The sequence below is a fragment of the Danio aesculapii genome, chromosome 4, assembly GCF_903798145.1.
Source record: "Danio aesculapii chromosome 4, fDanAes4.1, whole genome shotgun sequence".
Taxonomy (NCBI): Eukaryota; Metazoa; Chordata; class Actinopteri; order Cypriniformes; family Danionidae; genus Danio; species Danio aesculapii.
The window spans coordinates 43,353,631-43,373,777 of record NC_079438.1 but is presented as its reverse complement, the minus strand read 5'-3'; the positions used below and the strand labels follow the sequence as shown (position 1 = coordinate 43,373,777).

Below are 20,147 nucleotides of genomic sequence, written 5' to 3'. Positions count from 1 at the left end.
GTGTCACAGTCACGCTGAACGTCAAAGCCGCTGACGCCGCCTAGTGGAGCGGAAGTGAATCAGTGTCAGTAGTTTTAATGCATGAAAACAAACTAGAAGTGTTTTTGGAGACGGGGTGCGTTTTTAGTTATATATATATTTTAAATCAAGTCTGTGATCTTCTTTAAATAGTCTCGAGCAGCAGATAAACATGGAATCTAACGGATGATCAGCTTCACAACTGAAGGGGTAAGAAATAATCAAATGTTCAATGTGTTGAACTGTAGTAGGCATAGAGCACATGGCCGAAATATAAACACAAACAGAAGAAGAGACGAGAGGTCCTACAAATATAGTATTTTACAATTTGTTTAGGCTTCAAAGATATATTTTTGACGCATATTATCTTTATTATTTAAGTTTAGAGTCAATAATTTATTTCATGTTATGATATTTGCAGACTCCTAAAGCCTATTTTAAAACGACTCATTTTCCAGCTCCTCCTTGTGGACATGAAGTATATCTTACAGAACTGAACCACAAAGAGGGAAAAAGACTCTTACTGGCTGACTTGGATTGCATGGGGAAATGCAAGTTCCATCAAGTTCATCCATCAGTGTCGCAAGTTTCTCTCGAGAAGAAGAAAATTTAAATTAATAAAAGTTTTATTATAAACACATTTTTAACATTTCTAAATATTTTTCTCAGCTGTTTTTTAATAATTTAATAATTTATTTTATAATTGTAAGTTAGATGACTTATTGCAAAAGTGAATATTTGAGCACTTTTAACAGCAGACAGCAGCAGAAGGGCATTCAGTTGTCTGAATGTTGCAGTGCTCAATGGAATCAAGTGTGCATCTCTGTTCATTATGCAGATACTAATGTTTTATTTCTGCTTGATTTATTTCAGATTCCTGCAATATTTCATAGTTCAAAGCCTTGTCCAGACTAATACATTTCATTTTAATGGCATTTAAAAAGTCCTCATAAATGATTCCCTGCGCTTTCAGAAAACATCTCAGTCCACACTCAGCGAGTGGAATGTAGTGCAGCTTGAAATGCAATGTGTTGCTCTCGCTCTGATTCTACTGCTTCTTACACATTCAGCTTCAGTAAAACAGCAGCGTTTCATAATAAATAGCTACACAACTCAGAATGCTTATTTAACTGCTAATGGACAGTAAGAACTTTGACAGATTAACATTCACTTAAACCATTTAAAAAGTTATGAAATTGAAGTGTTTTTAAAGTTAATATGATTTTCATTATTCTCAAAAGGTAGATGCATTTGGATAAAGTTGCCTACTGCACATTTCAGTCAAGATTTCATTGAGAAAACATTGTCATATGCAAATTAAGTAAATGCTAATGATCAATATGCAATTATTAATTATATTCTAGGTCTATATATGCTATTTTATTGAATGTTTTAAGTTATAGACCTGTCATTGTAGACCTATACTGGACAGACATTTGACAGTTTTAGCATAGGCCTGCTCAAATGATCACTCATGCTACAGCTTGAGAAATGCCATCCAGAGTTGAGAGGAATAATCTTTTAATTTATTATTATTGTATTAAAAATGGGGGAGAAAATGAGCCTTTTTTTATTTGCTCATCTGCTTATATTGTAAGATAAGATATTTTCCCCATGTCATCTAATCATTTCACTCATTTCTCTTATAAGTGCAGGGTATTGATAAACACATTGTCACAAGATTGATATCTTCATCAGTGAGGTTAGAATGCCAGCATCATAACTCTAGTAGTTTCATCATCTGGATCTGCTTATAACTGATGTAGTATAAAATGATTGTTGTTAATGAACTCGGTGGCAAACTCCGAGTGTAAACATGCATAAAAGACAAGACAAAAATGGTCACCAGTCTGTCTGGTGTATGCTGTCTTGTATATATAGATAAGTATGGGTTGTTTGCATGTATTGATACATAATTCTGATGTAGATATCCTCTGTCGGCTCATTTAGACTGTTTACATGCTGCTTTATTGCTGAACTCACAGTCAGACCTTCAGAAGAACACATGGATCAGTTGTGACTGTAGGTTTACTGCAGCTAATACAGCTTTTTTTTTACTATTGCTTAATCACAATTTTTAAATTAATGCTCATTTTGTCAAAACACTACACGATTTATACAGTGCTCAGCATAAATGAGTACAATCCCTTTTGAAAATGAGTATTTGTATTCATTTCTCAGTGAATATAGCGAATATGTTTGGTGCATTTAAACAAGCAGTCATATTGATCAGTTATATGGTCGCTTAGCATCTTGAGAAATAGAAAGATAATACATTTAAATGCACTAAATTAAACTAAATGTTATGTTGTTTTGTTTCTCTTGATGTGCCCTAATATGTTATTTGATGTTTTTGTCATTTTTGGACAGTTTTTTGTTAGATATATTATAATATTTGCACAGATATATTATTGTAAAGCGCCCTGTAGAAAATATGAATTTAAATAAGAGATCTGTGAATACAATAGAATAAACAAAAAACTAAAAATTATTTTAAAAATACAAATTTATTACATATATCATTATAAAAAAATAGAAATCTGTTAAAGTTTAAAATAAAATAAAGAAAGTGTAGCCTATTATCATTTATTAGGCAAATAAGAAACTAGCCAGCACTTTCAACTTTCCTCAGTCAGAATTTGGGACGCTGAATTTGGTATGACGTAACTTCAGAACGGAAAGTCACGCCATGCCAAATTCAGTACTGACAGCCAACACAGGATTCCGCTTGGTCTTAAAGCCTTTATTGATGAGTTATTTTCACAATTCATTATGGCATAGCAGTCAAAATAGGACAAATGAGCTCGTGGATGGGACAAATTCTGAACCACCCAAACCCCCCCACTGGCTACGGTCCTGTATTGTGGACATATATATTGATATATATATTGTTAGAAGTACATGAACATATATTCAACAAACAGTAAACACAAAACCAGCACTGCATACTGATGAAAATATTTATTAACATCTCCACATTGTAAAACCATTCAATTCATGCATGCTAAAGATGCATTTTGCGCAGAAAATCTGAACGGTCCAAGTACATAAATCGCAATATTAATAAAAAAGACTCCAGGTCACAAATGTCAGTCCATGGTTTATGATATGATCAATCAAGGTTGCTTGAATTGCATTTAACAAATTTGGTCAGTTTTCTTTGTCCATGTCCTCCTCCAGATCTACCTCTGCGTCTTCCTGCATCATTGCCTTCCATACTTATTCAGGTAAACTCAGCCGTGGCTTTTTTCTAGTGCTTTTAATAATCACAATATGTTTGACCAATAGGTGGCGACAAACAGCTATCAGAAATATTTCACTGAGTAATTCTTCAGAAATCTCTTAATAAAACATAAAGTTTTATGAGTGAATTATTGAATCAGTGAATGAGACTAAAAATAAATCTGATGTGTTGTACAAGATTATTAGGTTAGATTTATACATTTAGCATTATCAGCAACAGTAGCAAAGATTTTTCCCAGTATTTGACTACTGAACTTTTTTTATTCAGCTGGTTATTTTTATTTAATTTATTTATTTTTCATTAATATTACAGGTTATGTTTGTTAAAGCCAAACGTTTATTGCAGTAATGTTTTTGTAATAAATGGAAAGCAAATGACATTTCATACATTAATACATTAGGTTTACTTACTATTATATTTCTCTCACCATTTCATTTTCATTTCAAAAGTCACACAAAGCCGCTGAGAAACAGTGTGTATTGACAACAACAAAAAACGCGTTTCGTCAAGATGTTTGGCACCGTACGCCTTCCGTAGTAACAGGTGGACAATAAAAGGTAACGTTTTACTTCTGTTCAACAGGCAGTTCTGCAAGAGAGCAACTCGTAAACAAACTGCCGGCATACTTATAATTACAATTACAAGCTTAAATAATAATCAATGCATATTTAAATGTGTACTTAAAAGTGCTAAGCTAACAATTTAGCACGATAAATGACCTTATGGAAACTAGACGTACAGGTGAGTCGCGTGACACTCTTGATATTCTAGTGTGTGTGTGTTAAGTTTGTTCAGTTGAGTGGCATCACTGTAACATCATATGCGGGGACTGTAGTGCAATAATCTGACAAAATACTACAGAAGTTTTCCTGCTAAACATGTTTTGGAAAATTCAAACTTAATATTTCATATTTGTGTCAATTTTGTGGTCAAGAAAAATAAAAAAAGTGCATCTTTTTTATTGTATTTACTCAAGAAAATTTAGGAAAGATTAGAAATTATTTATTAACAAAAACATGAAGTATAATAGAGAAATGAGTTTATTTGATGTACTGTTTTATTCTGATAATGAGAAGTTGAACTGTAAAGCACAACATTTTTAATTTGTTTGTGTTATTAGGAAAATACCATATACATAAGAAAAAGTGGGCTCAATGTAACCCAAACTTTTCCCATTTTGTGAATGACTTCAAATGATATGGAAATCTTTTAGAACAATCACAAAACAAAAAGCACTGAAAACCTAATGATCTGAAAACGTTTAATTTCATGTAAAAGTATTTATTTTTCTATATTTTTCTCTTTCAGAAAACTGTAAATATGTAATAGCTCTTCTTCTTGTGGCACTGAATTAATAAAAAAGTGAAATAATCTGCATGTGTTGTAGACTCGAGTTTTCAACTTTCATGTTTGTCAGACTGAACCTGAAGCTTGGAGAAGCGGGTGGAAAAATACTCTGGTACTTTCTAACAGATGAGTCGCTAGTGACACAAAAAAGCTGACACTTAAGACTCAATAAAACTTGCCTTTTATTTGATAAATGTGCACAAGGCAGATGACAAACAGCTGCTCCACCTCTCCCTCTTGTGGCCAATGAGTGTAACTATATAAACAACATAAAATAAACAAAAGGTGACTTTTATTTATCAGAATATCCAATAAAACAGATTTAGAAAAGCTTAAACCGCTTTAAAGATTAAGTCTGAGGGTAATTCTCATACAACGTCATTTTCCACACAATTATGTTTAAGGTAAATGATAATAACCACAATAAATTACAATAATAATTATTAATAATTTAAATATATATATTTCAAGGAAAATATATTACCATTTTTGAAAAATAGTATATTTTCTAGTATAGCATTTCCTGTTATTTATTTATTTTTTCTTCTGGATGAAGTCCTTACACCTTCAGACGACACTTTAAGCAGAATACTAATATCTTGCAAAATAAATAACTCATAAAATATGATGCACTGTCATCATAACAAATAATAAAGAAATTAGTTTAATATGACGTTACATAACGTTGCATTTTACAGTCACACATGACATGAATATAATTAGTATTGTCATCATTTAAAATGCAGTAAATGGTGATTTCCTTTGTGTATAATAACTGCTATGTTGTTATAAGTTTTCCATTTTTGAGCCAAATGTCAAAACTTTTCTATGGTGTGACCGTCTCAATCATAGTACTGTATATATTGAAAACGTCCAACAAGTTTGGTCATGGAGAAAAAAAATAGTATTAGCACTAATTAAAGATACGATTCCAACAATTAAGATAAATCATGTTATTAAGAGTTGTTTTTCTTATTTTTTTTACTTTGTCGCACTATAGGACATGTTTATGGTACAGTTCAGCTAAAAGACAAAAGGGAATAAAAGAACTGAAAGAACTGATAAAGTTAGTGACCCCTGATATTTTCTCCAACATAAGAAATCAAACTACATAAATATAAATCTATACATTTATTTTGGCAACCATACACACACCCTTTTCATACTGACCCTCTATCATATTATATTATATTAGACATGTTTAACTTGTTAATCGTTTTGAAAACACAACACTGTTTGACTTGTTTTTCTCTTCCAGTAACAGGTTTGACTGACTCTTTCTCTGTGTCTCAGATGAGGAGGATGTGAAGCTCAGGACTGGTCATCACATCGTCTACACATCAATCTACAGACAAACATCTCATTTGAATAAAGATTTAATGATGAAAACCTGATCAATGTGTCAATGTTGTGCCCACTGGTGGATGATTTGTGTATCTGCATGAAAACAGCAAGAGGACAGAAAGTGAAGAGTGTGTAATCCTGCAGCTGTAGAGCAGTTTAAGATCAAGCCTCATTAAAAACACCTGAAGCTGCTAATCAATCAAGCTCATCAGCACTGATAGAAATCTCCTGACTCAACTCTTTTCTTTATTCAAGTAAAAATGAAGATGAAAAAAGTGATGTATAAGTTATTTTCAATCAATTACAGGCTGAAATGAATGAGGTTTTTGGTGACTATTTTTGTGATTGTTTGCACATTTTAAACAGAAATATGTTTCATGAATGCTGACATTTTTAATTAAAAAATAAGAAGTTTATGTGTGACAGTACATATCCCACTGCTGATATTTTTCTATCATATGATGAAAACCTCTAAACACAAACTGTCCAAAGCACATGTTCACAGCACAAGCTCAGGTGATAAAGTGTTGTGAGCTCATATTTCACTGTTTACATTAAAACAATCACATGATGATTTACCCAAGATAAATTCATAAAGGCACTAGTGGCCTTAAACAGATTTTCAGGAGGAAAGTCATGGATTTAAATCCTTTGAGTGCAAAAGTTGTTTGATCAAATACAAATCCCTCAGTAAAACTGCTGAACAATCATGTGCTTCATTGGTTAATTTGCTCATTAACTCAATTCAAACCACACAAAGCTTGTGTTAATTCTAGTGCATTTAAAAAAACTGAAATAATACTAAATATTCAATGATCTAAATCCCATCCAAAACACAAATAAAGTTTCTCAGACTCAGCTGCTCGGCTGATCTCTCAAACAGTTTTCTGAGTCCTGAGGTCAAATCCAATGATTACTGATTCCAATTTGAGAATCCTTTTGATTTAATTGAAAACACAATTACAAATGAAGGTCATCAAGAGCGAGGTTTGAACTCGGGTCTCCAAGATTAAAACGCATTACTTTAATAAGCTGAGCTACAGAGTCTGAGGAGAGCATAGTGACTGTAGATTGGCTTTTATTGCACATTTTGCATCATATTTTTGGACAGAAACATCACTACACACAAATACTTCAAAGCACACTAGCAGTCCTTGGTTTCAGTAGCTCAGTTGACTAAACCTCTGCGCTTCAATCTGAGAGTCCTGGGTTCAAATCCTGCTGTTGCTGATCTTAATTTCTAAATTGAGTGCTTTGTATCAATTTTCTGAATTAAAACATGATGTGTGATCTCAGACTCAGTGGCTCAGCTGGTAAAAAATTTGTGGTTTAACTTTAAGGTCAAGGGTTCAAATCCTGCTTATGCTGAAATCAGTGCAAAACGTTTTTTAGCAGTAAACAGCAAAAGATCTCAATGTCACCCTGTCAAAAACACATCTTTTCTCGTCTAGCTCAGTGGCTCAGTTAATTAACACACTATGTTTTAACTTTGGGGTCGTGGGTTCAAATCCTGCTTATGCCAAAATTAGCACAAAATGTTTTATTTATTGATAAACTGCAAAAGATCTCAATGTCACCCTGTCAAAAACACTTTCCTACTTGTCTGGCTCAGTGGCTCAAATGATTAAAACGCTGTGTTTTAATGTGGGAGTCCTGGGTTCAAACCCTAATTATGCCGAAATGAGTGAAAATTTTCAACACTACTAGAATAAATATCAATACACAGCATACATAACACACAGCTCAACACAAGCCACAGTGGTGTAGTGGTTACAAACATAGACTGGCGTGTCTGATGCAGTAAAGATGTGGGTTCAAACCCAAGATATTACGTCTTTTTCCGGATTTGTCAGGAAAACTCTTTATATTCCACCCGGAAAACACACCCCTCTGGCCTGACTCAGTGGCTCAGTTGGTAAAGCATTAGCCTTTCCTCTTGGAGTCCTGGGTTCAAATCCCACTATTGCATATTGTTGTCATCAAAAAAACACCACCAACATGCGCCAAACACCAGCTCTCAGCGTGTAAGCTACGATGGCACTAGTGGCTAAACACCGTTGGTTGCGGACAAGGTGACGGTTGAGACATGGGTTCGAATCCCACCTAAGAACCTACCTGGGGCGGTAAGACAAACAAGAGGGCAAGTACCTGAAGCTCAAGGACAACTGAGCACTATGTGAAACACGGACCAGAGCATGAAGTGAAACACGGACCAGAACAAGAATTCACCTGGAGCGGTTACACAAATGACAGTGGCGGACAAACCTGCGGCGGTAAAACAGAGATTAATGAGGAAGGCCGGACTGAGTAGAGAGGAGGGCTGGAAGAGAAAGCGGCGGATCAGAGACAAGGGGCGGACCAGAGAGGAGAGAGAGGCGGATCAGAGACAAGGGGCGGACCAGAGCGAAAGGTGAGGCAAAGGGGGAAAAAAACTTCTTTTTTTTTTTAAAAAATCCTTTTTTTTGACAAAAATAAAAAAATTTGGTATCACCGTGGTGTTTCGAACCCCAGTCTCGTGTGATCAGTTTTGCTCTCACACCATGAGCACTGACCACTAGGCCACCAGGATCTCACACTAACAACTGTTCGGTTGTTATATTTAAAGATCACGCATGATCATGCAGTTACAAAAAAAAAAGATGAAATAATGATTTTATTTATTTACATTTAAAAAAAAATTAATTCTAATTAAAATCTTAAAAATGTCAAAACATTTCAAAAACACTCAACAGACATAAATAGACTCACCAGCAGTGACAGAATCAACAGAGAATGGGGAAATGGATCTTGTGTTGGTCCAGAAATCACACTATAAAGTGTTCTAAATTAATTCTGCATAAAGTAAAAGACAAAACTAAAGTTAGACCACATTACACAGCCTGACATGGTGCAAAGACACGAGTGTAAGAATACCTAAACTACAGTGTGAAACAAATACAGCAGAAAAATATTGCACTTCACTACTATAGTGGCAATCAGAATATTTTTAAATGTAATACATTACAAAACTATTCAATTAGGAAAATTATTTAAAATACAACACATCTTTGTGAATAGTTACAGAAAAAAAGACTGAGGATTAGGAACTGCCTAGATGTGCGTTATCTCTTACATAAGCAAGGGTTTGCACTTCCCCTATACAAAGGATGATTTATATCAAGCCATGCAACTTTAAAATTTGTTCAAAGTTTAACTTAAATTCTAGAATTTTATTTTGCATCAGAGTTGTGCACTTTGTGTTAGCAGCGTATCGCTAGTTATTAAATAACAATGTTAATCTTACAGACAAATACTTATGCATTACCTGTCACTCAGCAGATGTCCATCATTACAGTCAATGTCTGACCACATGCTTCTGCTGGACGAAACACCCTTTATTCTGTAAAGGAAAGACAAATAAACTTTTAAAAACACTTCATATCAAAGTTCTATTTACTCTGTCATCTGACATGCTCAACACAACACTACTTTAGGTTAGAGAAAACACAACAGCTTATTTGTTCTACCTAATAAGCTTTAGAAAAATCTCCATCCTAAATTCACATGACAATAACAGGAAGTTCATCAAGAGAGCAACATGTAAACAGTCTTTGTGAAACCTTCATAAAGGTGAGACTGCCTTCATACACATTTCATTAATAAATATCTATTTCTCCTGGGTTAAAGTTATATTTGAACAGAGAATGACTGACAAGGAAAGAGCAGCATCACCATACTCCAGCAAACAAATAAAAACACCTATTCGACAGGTCAATAATTATTTAAATACAATTTATGACTGATACATACCATAATACATAATATAACTGATCTATAATGATCGCTAACGACTTTAAAAGAGGAAAATCACTAATTATGTGTGGATACTTACAGGTGACCAGAGTGACATGCTTGATGCTTGACTTCACAGCGTGTCGTTTGTTATTAACGTTATTGATGGGCTAAAATATATGCTGTTGAGTGACAGAGACTGTAACTGAGCTGTTATCTGCAGTAACTGTACTTTAATGGCCTTAAAACATTAATAAGCAGTCGTGTCCAGGCGGCTGTCATCAGTGTCATGTTGTTGATGAGGCTCTAAAGGTGTCACAGTCACGCTGAACGTCAAAGCCGCTGACGCCGCCTAGTGGAGCGGAAGTGAATCAGTGTCAGTAGTTTTAATGCATGAAAACAAACTAGAAGTGTTTTTGGAGACGGGATGCGTTTTTAGTTATATATATATTTTTAATCAAGTCTGTGATCTTCTTTAAATAGTCTCGAGCAGCAGATAAACATGAAATCTAACGGATGATCAGCTTCACAACTGAAGGGGTAAGAAATAATCAAATGTCCAATGTGTTGAACTGTAGTAGGCATAGAGCACATGGCCGAAATATAAACACAAACAGAAGAAGAGACGAGAGGTCCTACAAATACAGTATTTTACAAATTGTTTATGATTCAAATATATATTTTTTACGCATATTATCTTTATTATTTAAGTTTAGAGTCAATAATTTATTTCATGTTATGATATTTGCAGACTCGTAAAGCCTATTTCAAAACGACTCATTTTCCAGCTCCTCCTTGTGGACATGAAGTATATCTTACAGAACTGAACCACAAAGAGGGAAAAAGACTCTTACTGGCTGACTTGGATTGCATGGGGAAATGCAAGTTCCATCAAGTTCATCCATCAGTGTCGCAAGTTTCTCTCGAGAAGAAGAAAATTTAAATTAATAAAAGTTTTATTATAAACACATTTTTAACATTTCTAAATATTTTTCTCAGCTGTTTTTTAATAATTTAATAATTTATTTTATAATTGTAAGTTAGATGACTTATTGCAAAAGTGAATATTTGAGCGCTTTTAACAGCAGACAGCAGCAGAAGGGCATTCAGTTGTCTGAATGTTGCAGTGCTCAATGGACTCAAGTGTGCATCTCTGTTCATTATGCAGATACTAATGTTTTATTTCTGCTTGATTTATTTCAGATTCCTGCAATATTTCATAGTTCAAAGCTTTGTCCAGACTAATACATTTCATTTAATGGCATTTAAAAAGTCCTCATAAATGATTCCCTGCGCTTTCAGAAAACATCTCAGTCCACACTCAGCGAGTGGAATGTAGTGCAGCTTGAAATGCAATGTGTTGCTCTCGCTCTGATTCTACTGCTTCTTACACATTCAGCTTCAGTAAAACAGCAGCATTTCATAATAAATAGCTACACAACTCAGAATGCTTATTTAACTGCTAATGGACAGTAAGAACTTTGACAGATTAACATTCACTTAAACCATTTAAAAAGTTATGAAATTGAAGTGTTTTTAAAGTTAATATGATTTTCATTATTCTGAAAAGGTAGATGCATTTGGATAAAGTTGCCTACTGCACATTTCAGTCAAGATTGCATTGAGAAAACATTGTCATATGCAAATGAAGTAAATGCTAATGATCAATATGCAATTATTAATTATATTCTAGGTCTATATATGCTATTTTATTGTATGTTTGTTTTAAGTTATAGACCTGTCATTGTAGACCTATACTGGACAGACATTTGACAGTTATAGCATAGGCCTGCTCAAATGATCACTCATGCTACAGCTTGAAAAATGCCATCCATAGTTCAGAGGAATAATCTTTTAATTTTTTATTATTGTATTGAAAATCGGGGAGAAAATTGGCATTTTTTATTTGCTCATCTGCTTATATTGTAAGATAAGATATTTTCCCCATGTCATCTAATCATTTCACTCATTTCTCTTATAAGTGCAGGGTATTGATAAACACATTGCCACAAGATTGATATCTTCATCAGTGAGGTTAGAATGCCAGCATCATAACTCTAGTAGTTTCATCATCTGGATCTGCTTATAACTGATGTGGTAAAAAATGATTGTTGTTAATGAACTCGGTGGCAAACTCTGAGTGTAAACATGCATAAAAGACAAGACAAAAATGGTCACCAGTCTGTCTGGTGTATGCTGTCTTGTATATATAGATAAGTATGGGTTGTTTGCATGTATTGATACATAATTCTGATGTAGATATCCTCTGTCGGCTCATTTAGACTGTTTACATGCTGCTTTATTGCTGAACTCACAGTCAGACCTTCAGAAGAACACATGGATCAGTTGTGACTGTAGGTTTACTGCAGCTAATACAGCTTTTTTTTTTTCCTATTGCTTAATCACAATTTTTAAATTAATGCTCATTTTGTCAAAACACTACACGATTTATACAGTGCTCAGCATAAATGAGTACAATCCCTTTTGAAAATGAGTATTTGTATTCATTTCTCAGTGAATATAGCAAATATGTTTGGTGCATTTAAACAAGCAGTCATATTGATCAGTTATATGGTCGCTTAGCATCTTGAGAAATAGAAAGATAATACATTTAAATGCACTAAATTAAACTAAATGTTATGTTGTTTTGTTTCTCTTGATGTGCCCTAATATGTTATTTGATGTTTTTGTCATTTTTGGACAGTTTTTTGTTAGATATATTATAATATTTGCACAGATATATTATTGTAAAGCGCCCTGTAGAAAATATGAATTTAAATAAGAGATCTGTGAATACAATAGAATAAACAAAAATACTAAAAATTATTTTGAAAGCACAAATTTATTACATATATCATTATAAAAAAATAGAAATCTGTTAAAGTTTAAAATAAAATAAAGAAAGTGTAGCCTATTATCATTTATTAGGCAAATAAGAAACTAGCCAGCACTTTCAACTTTCCTCAGTCAGAATTTGGGACGCTGAATTTGGTATGACGTAACTTCAGAACGGAAAGTCACGCCATGCCAAATTCAGTACTGACAGCCAACACAGGATTCCGCTTGGTCTTAAAGCCTTTATTGATGAGTTATTTTCACAATTCATTATGGCATAGCAGTCAAAATAGGACAAATGAGCTCGTGTATGGGACAAATTCTGGACCTTTGTCAGTGAGGTCTTTCGAACCACCCAAACCCCCCAATATATGATATATATTGATATATATTTTGTTAGAAGTACATGAACATATATTCAACAAACAGTAAACACAAAACCAGCACTGCATACTGATGAAAATATTTATTAACATCTCCACATTGTAAAACCATTCAATTCATGCATGCTAAAGATGCATTTTGCGCAGAAAATCTGAACGGTCTAAGTACATAAATTGCAATATTAATAAAAAAGACTCCAGGTCACAAATGTCAGTCCATGGTTTACGATATGATTAATCAAGGTTGCTTGAATTGCATCTAACAAAATTGGTCAGTTTTCTTTGTCCATGTCCTCCTCCAGATCTACCTCTGCGTCTTCCTGCAACATTGCCTTCCATACTTATTCAGGTAAACTCAGCCGTGGCTTTTTTCTAGAGCTTTTAATAATCACAATATGTTTGACCAATAGGTGGCGACAAACAGCCATCAGAAATATTTCACTGAGTAATTCTTCAGAAATCTCATAATAAAACATAAACTTTTATGAGTGAATTATTGAATCAGTGAATGAGACTAAAAATAAATCTGATGTGTTGTACAAGATTATTAGGTTAGATTTATACATTTAGCATTATCAGCAACAGTAGCAAAGATTTTTCCCAGTATTTGACTACTGGACTTTTTTTATTCAGCTGGTTATTTTTATTTAATTAATTTATTTTTCATTAATATTACAGGTTATGTTTGTTAAAGCCAAACGTTTATTGCAGTAATGTTTTTGTAATAAATGGAAAGCAAATGACATTTCATACATTAATACATTAGGTTTACTTACTATTATATTTCTCTCACCATTTCATTTTAATTTCATAAGTCACACAAAGCCGCTGAGAAACAGTGTGTGTTGACAACAACAAAAAACGCGTTTCGTCAAGATGTTTGGCACCGTACGCCTTCCGTAGTAACAGGTGGACAATAAAAGGTAACGTTTTACGTCTGTTCAACAGGCAGTTCTGCAAGAGAGCAACTCGTAAACAAACTGCCGGCATACTTATAATTACAATTACAAGCTTAAATAATAATCAATGCATATTTAAATGTGTACTTAAAAGTGCTAAGCTAACAATTTTGCATTGATAAATGACCTTATGGAAACTAGACGTACAGGTGAGTCGCGTGACACTCTTGATATTCTAGTGTGTGTGTGTTAAGTTTGTTCAGTTGAGTGGCATCACTGTAACATCATATGCGGGGACTGTAGTGCAATAATCTGACAAAATACTACAGAAGTTTTCCTGCTAAACATGTTTTGGAAAAAAATCTTACTTAATATTTCATATTTGTGTTAATTTTTTGGTCAAGAAAAATAAAAAAAGTGCATCTTTTTTATTGTATTTACTCAAGAAAATTTAGGAAAGATTAGAAATTATTTATTAACAAAAACATGAAGTATAATAGAGAAATGAGTTTATTTGATGTACTGTTTTATTCTGATAATGAGAAGTTGAACTGTAAAGCACAACATTTTTAATTTGTTTGTGTTATTAGGAAAATACCATATACATAAGAAAAAGTGGGCTCAATGTAAACCAAACTTTTCCCATTTTGTGAATGACTTCAAATGATATGGAAATCTTTTAGAACAATCACAAAACAAAAAGCACTGAAAACCTAATGATCTGAAAACCTTTAATTTCATGTAAAAGTATTTATTTTTCTATATTTTTCTCTTTCAGAAAACTGTAAATATGTAATAGCTCTTCTTCTTGTGGCACTGAATTAATAAAAAAGTGAAATAATCTGCATGTGTTGTAGACTCGAGTTTTCAACTTTCATGTTTGTCAGACTGAACCTGAAGCTTGGAGAAGCGGGTGGAAAAATACTCTGGTACTTTCTAACAGATGAGTCGCTAGTGACAAAAAAAGCTGACACTTAAGACTCAATAAAACTTGCCTTTTATTTGATAAATGTGCACAAGGCAGATGACAAACAGCTGCTCCACCTCTCCCTCTTGTGGCCAATGAGTGTAACCATATAAACAACATAAAATAAACAAAAGGTGACTTTTATTTATCAGAATATCCAATAAAACAGATTTAGAAAAGCTTAAACCGCTTTAAAGATTAAGTCTGAGGGTAATTCTCATACAACGTCATTTTCCACACAATTATGTTTAAGGTAAATGATAATAACCACAATACATTACAATAATAATTATTAATAATTTAAATATATATATTTCAAGGAAAATATATTACCATTTTTGAAAAATAGTATATTTTCTAGTATAGCATTTCCTGTTATTTATTTAATTTTTCTTCTGGATGAAGTCCTTACACCTTCAGACGACACTTTAAGCAGAATACTAATATCTTGCAAAATAAATAACTCATAAAATATGATGCACTGTCATCATAACAAATAATAAAGAAATGAGTTTAATATGACGTTACATAACGTTGCATTTTACAGTGACACATGACATGAATATAATTAGTATTGTCATCATTTAAAATGCAGTAAATGGTGATTTCCTTTGTGTATAATAACTGCTATATTGTTATAAGTTTTCCATTTTTGAGCCAAATGTCAAAACTTTTCTATGGTGTGACCGTCTCAATCATAGTACTGTATATATTGAAAACGTCCAACAAGTTTGGTCATGGAGAAAAAAAATAGTATTAGCACTAATTAAAGATACGATTCCAACAATTAAGATAAATCATGTTATTAAGAGTTGTTTTTCTTATTTTTTACTTTGTCGCACTATAGGACATGTTTATGGTACAGTTCAGCTAAAAGACAAAAGGGAATAAAAGAACTGAAAGAACTGATAAAGTTAGTGACCCCTGATATTTTCTCCAACATAAGAAATCAAACTACATAAATATAAATCTATACATTTATTTTGGCAACCATACACACACCCTTTTCATACTGACCCTGTATCATATTATATTAGACATGTTTAACTTGTTAATCTTTTTGAAAACACAACACTGTTTGACTTGTTTTTCTCTTCCAGTAACAGGTTTGACTGAATCTTTCTCTGTGTCTCAGATGAGGAGGATGTGAAGCTCAGGATTGGTCAACACATCGTCTACACATCAATCTACAGACAAACATCACATTTGAATAAAGATTTAATGATGAAAACCTGATCAATGTGTCAATGTTGTGCCCACTGGTGGATGATTTGTGTATCTGCATGAAAACAGCAAGAGGACAGAAAGTGAAGAGTGTGTAATCCTGCAGCTGTAGAGCAGTTTAAGATCAAGCCTCATTAAAAACACCTGAAGCTGCTAATCAATCAAGCTCATCAGCACTGATAGAAATCTCCTGACTCAACTCTTTTCTTTATTCAAGTAAAAATGAAGATGAAAAAAGTGATGTATAAGTTATTTTCAATCAATTACAGGCTGAAATGAAAGGTTTTTGGTGACTATTTTTGTGATTGTTTGCACATTTTAAACAGAAATATGTTTCATGAATGCTGACATTTTTAATTAAAAAATAAGAAGTTTATGTGTGACAGTACATATCCCACTGCTGATATTTTTCTATCATATGATGAAAACCTCTAAACACAACTGTCCAAAGCACATGTTCACAGCACAAGCTCAGGTGATAAAGTGTTGTGAGCTCATATTTCACTGTTTACATTAAAACAATCACATGATGATTTACCCAAGATAAATTCATAAAGGCACTAGTGGCCTTAAACAGATTTTCAGGAGGAAAGTCATGGATTTAAATCCTTTGAGTGCAAAAGTTGTTTGATCAAATACAAATCCCTCAGTAAAACTGCTGAACAATCATGTGCTTCATTGGTTAATTTGCTCATTAACTCAATTCAAACCACACAAAGCTTGTGTTAATTCTAGTGCATTTAAAAAAAACTGAAATAATACTAAATATTCAATGATCTAAATCCCATCCAAAACACAAATAAAGTTTCTCAGACTCAGCTGATCTCTCAAACAGTTTTCTGAGTCCTGAGGTCAAATCCAATGATTACTGATTCCAATTTGAGAATCCTTTTGATTTAATTGAAAACACACAATTACAAATGAAGGTCATCAAGAGCGAGGTTTGAACTCGGGTCTCCAAGATTAAAACGCATGACTTTAATAAGCTGAGCTACAGAGTCTGAGGAGAGCATAGTGACTGTAGATTGGCTTTTATTGCACATTTTGTATCACATTTTTGGACAGAAACATCACTACATACAAATACTTTAAAGCACACTAGCAGTCCTTGGTTTCAGTAGCTCAGTTGACTAAACCTCTGCGCTTCAATCTGAGAGTCCTGGGTTCAAATCCTGCTGTTGCTGATCTTAATTTCTAAATTGAGTGCTTTGTATCAATTTTCTGAATTAAAACATGATGTGTGATCTCAGACTCAGTGGCTCAGCTGGTAAAAACTTTGTGGTTTAACTTTAAGGTCAAGGGTTCAAATCCTGCTTATGCTGAAATCAGTGCAAAACGTTTTTTAGCAGTAAACAGCAAAGATCTCAATGTCACCCTGTCAAAAACACATCTTTGCTCGTCTAGCTCAGTGGCTCAGTTGATTAAAACACTATGTTTTAACTTTGGGGTCGTGGGTTCAAATCCTGCTTATGTCAAAATTAGCACAAAATGTTTTATTAATTGATAAAGTGCAAAAGATCTCAATGTCACCCTGTCAAAAACTCTTCCTACTCGTCTGGCTCAGTGGCTCAAATGATTAAAACGCTGTGTTTTAATGTGGTAGTCCTGGGTTCAAACCCTAATTATGCCGAAATTAGTGAAAATTTTCAACACTACTAGAATAAATATCAATACACAGCATACATAACACACAGCTCAACACAAGCCACAGTGGTGTAGTGGTTACAAACATAGACTGGAGTGTCTGATGCAGTAAAGATGTGGGTTCAAACCCCAGATATTATGTCTTTTTCCGAATTGTCAGGAAACACTCTTTATACTCCTCCCGGAAAACACACCCCTCTGGCCTGACTCAGTGGCTCAGTTGGTAAAGCATTAGCCTTTCCTCTTGGAGTCCTGGGTTCAAATCCCACTATTGCATATTGTTGTCATCAAAAAAAACACCACCAACATGCGCCAAACACCAGTTCTCAGCGTGTAAGCTACGATGGCACTAGTGGCTAAACACCGTGGTTGCGGACAAGGTGACGGTTGAGACATGGGTTCGAATCCCACCTAAGAACTACCTGGGGCGGTAGAACAAACAAGAGGGCAAGTACCTGAAGCTCAAGGACAACTGAGCACAATTGAAACACGGACCAGAGCATGAAGTGAAACACGGACCAGAGCAAGAATTCACCTGGAGGGGCACCACAAGTAACAGTGGCGGACAAACCTGCGGCGGTAAAACAGGGATCAATGAGGAAGGCCGGACTGATGTAGAGAGGAGGGCTGGAAGAGAAAGGGGCGGATCAGAGACAAGAGGCGGACAGAGAGGAGGAGAGAGAGGTGGATCAGTGACGAGGGGCGGACCAGAGCGAAAGGTGAGGCAAAGCAGAAAAAGAGGGGAAAAAAAACTTTTTTTTTTTAAAAATCTTTTTTTTTTGACAAAAATAAAAAAATTTGGTATCACCGTGGTGTTTCGAACCCCAGTCTCCTGTGATCAGTTTTGCTCTCACACCATGAGCACTGACCACTAGGCCACCAGGATCTCACACTAACAACTGTTCGGTTGTCATATTTAAAGATCACGCATGATCATGCAGTTACAAAAAAAAAAAGATGAAATAATGATTTCATTTATTTACATTTAAAAAAAAATAATTCTAATTAAAATCTTAAAAATGTCAAAACATTTCAAAAACACTCAACAGACATAAATAGACTCACCAGCAGTGACAGAATCAACAGAGAATGGGGAAATGGATCTTGTGTTGGTCCAGAAATCACACTATAAAGTGTTCTAAATTAATTCTGCATAAAGAAAAAGACAAAACTGAAGTTAGACCACATTACACAGCCTGACATGGTGCAAAGACACGAGTGTAAGAATACCTAAACTACAGCGTGAAACAAATACAGCAGAACAATATTGCACTTCACTACTATAGTGGCAATCAGAATATTTTTAAATGTAATACATTACAAAACTATTCAATTAAGAAAATTTATTAAAATACAACACATCTTTGTGAATAGTTACAGAAAAAAAGACTGAGGATTAGGAACTGCCTAGATGTGCGTTATCTCTTACATAAGCAAGGGTTTGCACTTCCCCTATACAAAGGATGATTTATGTCAAGCCATGCAACTTTAAAATGTGTTCAAAGTTTAACTTAAATTCCAGAATTTTATTTTGCATCAGAGTTGTGCACTTTGTGTTAGCAGCGTATCGCTAGTTATTAAATAACAATGTTAATCTTACAGACAAATACTTATGCATTACCTGTCACTCAGCAGATGTCCATCATTACAGTCAATGTCTGACCACATGCTTCTGCTGGACCAAACACCCTTTATTCTGTAAAGGAAAGACAAATAAACTTTTAAAAACACTTCATATCAAAGTTCTATTTACTCTGTCATCTGACATGCTCAACACAACACTACTTTAGGTTAGCTTTAGAAAAATCTCCATCCTAAATTCACATGACAATAACAGGAAGTTCATCAAGAGAGCAACATGTAAAGTCTTTGTGAAACCTTCATAAAGGTGAGACTGCCTTCATACACATTTCATTAATAAATATCTATTTCTCCTGGGTTAAAGTTATATTTGAACAGAGAATGACTGACAGAGCAGCATCACATACTCCAGCAAACAAATAAAAACACCTATTCGACATGTCAATAATTATTTAAATACAATTTATGACTGATACATATTATAATACATAATATAAACTGATCTATAATGAGCGCTAACGACTTTAAAAGAGGAAAATCACTAATTATGTGTGGATACTTACAGGTGACCAGAGTGACATGCTTGATGCTTGACTTCACAGCGTGTCGTTTGTTATTACGTTATTGATGGGCTAAAATATATGCTGTTGAGTGACAGAGACTGTAACTTAGCTGTTATCTGCAGTAACTGTACTTTAATGGCCTTTAAAACATTAATAAGCAGTCGTGTCCAGGCGGCTGTCATCAGTGTCATGTTGTTGATGAGGGCTCTAAAGGTGTCACAGTCACGCTGAACGTCAAAGCCGCTGACCGCCGCCTAGTGGAGCGGAAGTGAATCAGTGTCAGTAGTTTTAATGCATGAAAACAAACTAGAAGTGTTTTTGGAGACG

The 20,147-nt window shown here is 34.0% G+C and overlaps 3 long non-coding RNA genes across 4 annotated transcripts; 1 reads left to right on the top strand and 2 right to left on the bottom strand.

The window, feature by feature from the left end:
* The first annotated feature begins 172 nt into the window (after positions 1-172).
* On the top strand, positions 173-16,265 carry LOC130223057 (uncharacterized). Of its 2 annotated transcripts, none has more exons than XR_008836566.1 (3): positions 173-228; positions 13,245-13,291; positions 15,909-16,265. It is a non-coding gene; the product is annotated as an uncharacterized LOC130223057 (long non-coding RNA). The 2 variants fall into 2 exon arrangements; XR_008836565.1 differs by lacking the exon at positions 173-228 and adding an exon at positions 11,971-12,078.
* Positions 5,487-9,313, bottom strand: LOC130223056 (uncharacterized). Its single transcript, XR_008836564.1, has 3 exons — positions 9,258-9,313; positions 8,702-8,785; positions 5,487-6,046 (listed from the first exon to the last, which is right to left on the bottom strand). It is a non-coding gene; the product is annotated as an uncharacterized LOC130223056 (long non-coding RNA).
* Positions 16,039-19,877, bottom strand: LOC130223055 (uncharacterized). Its single transcript, XR_008836563.1, has 4 exons — positions 19,821-19,877; positions 19,298-19,372; positions 18,742-18,825; positions 16,039-16,087 (listed from the first exon to the last, which is right to left on the bottom strand). It is a non-coding gene; the product is annotated as an uncharacterized LOC130223055 (long non-coding RNA).
* Positions 19,878-20,147: the final 270 nt, after the last annotated feature.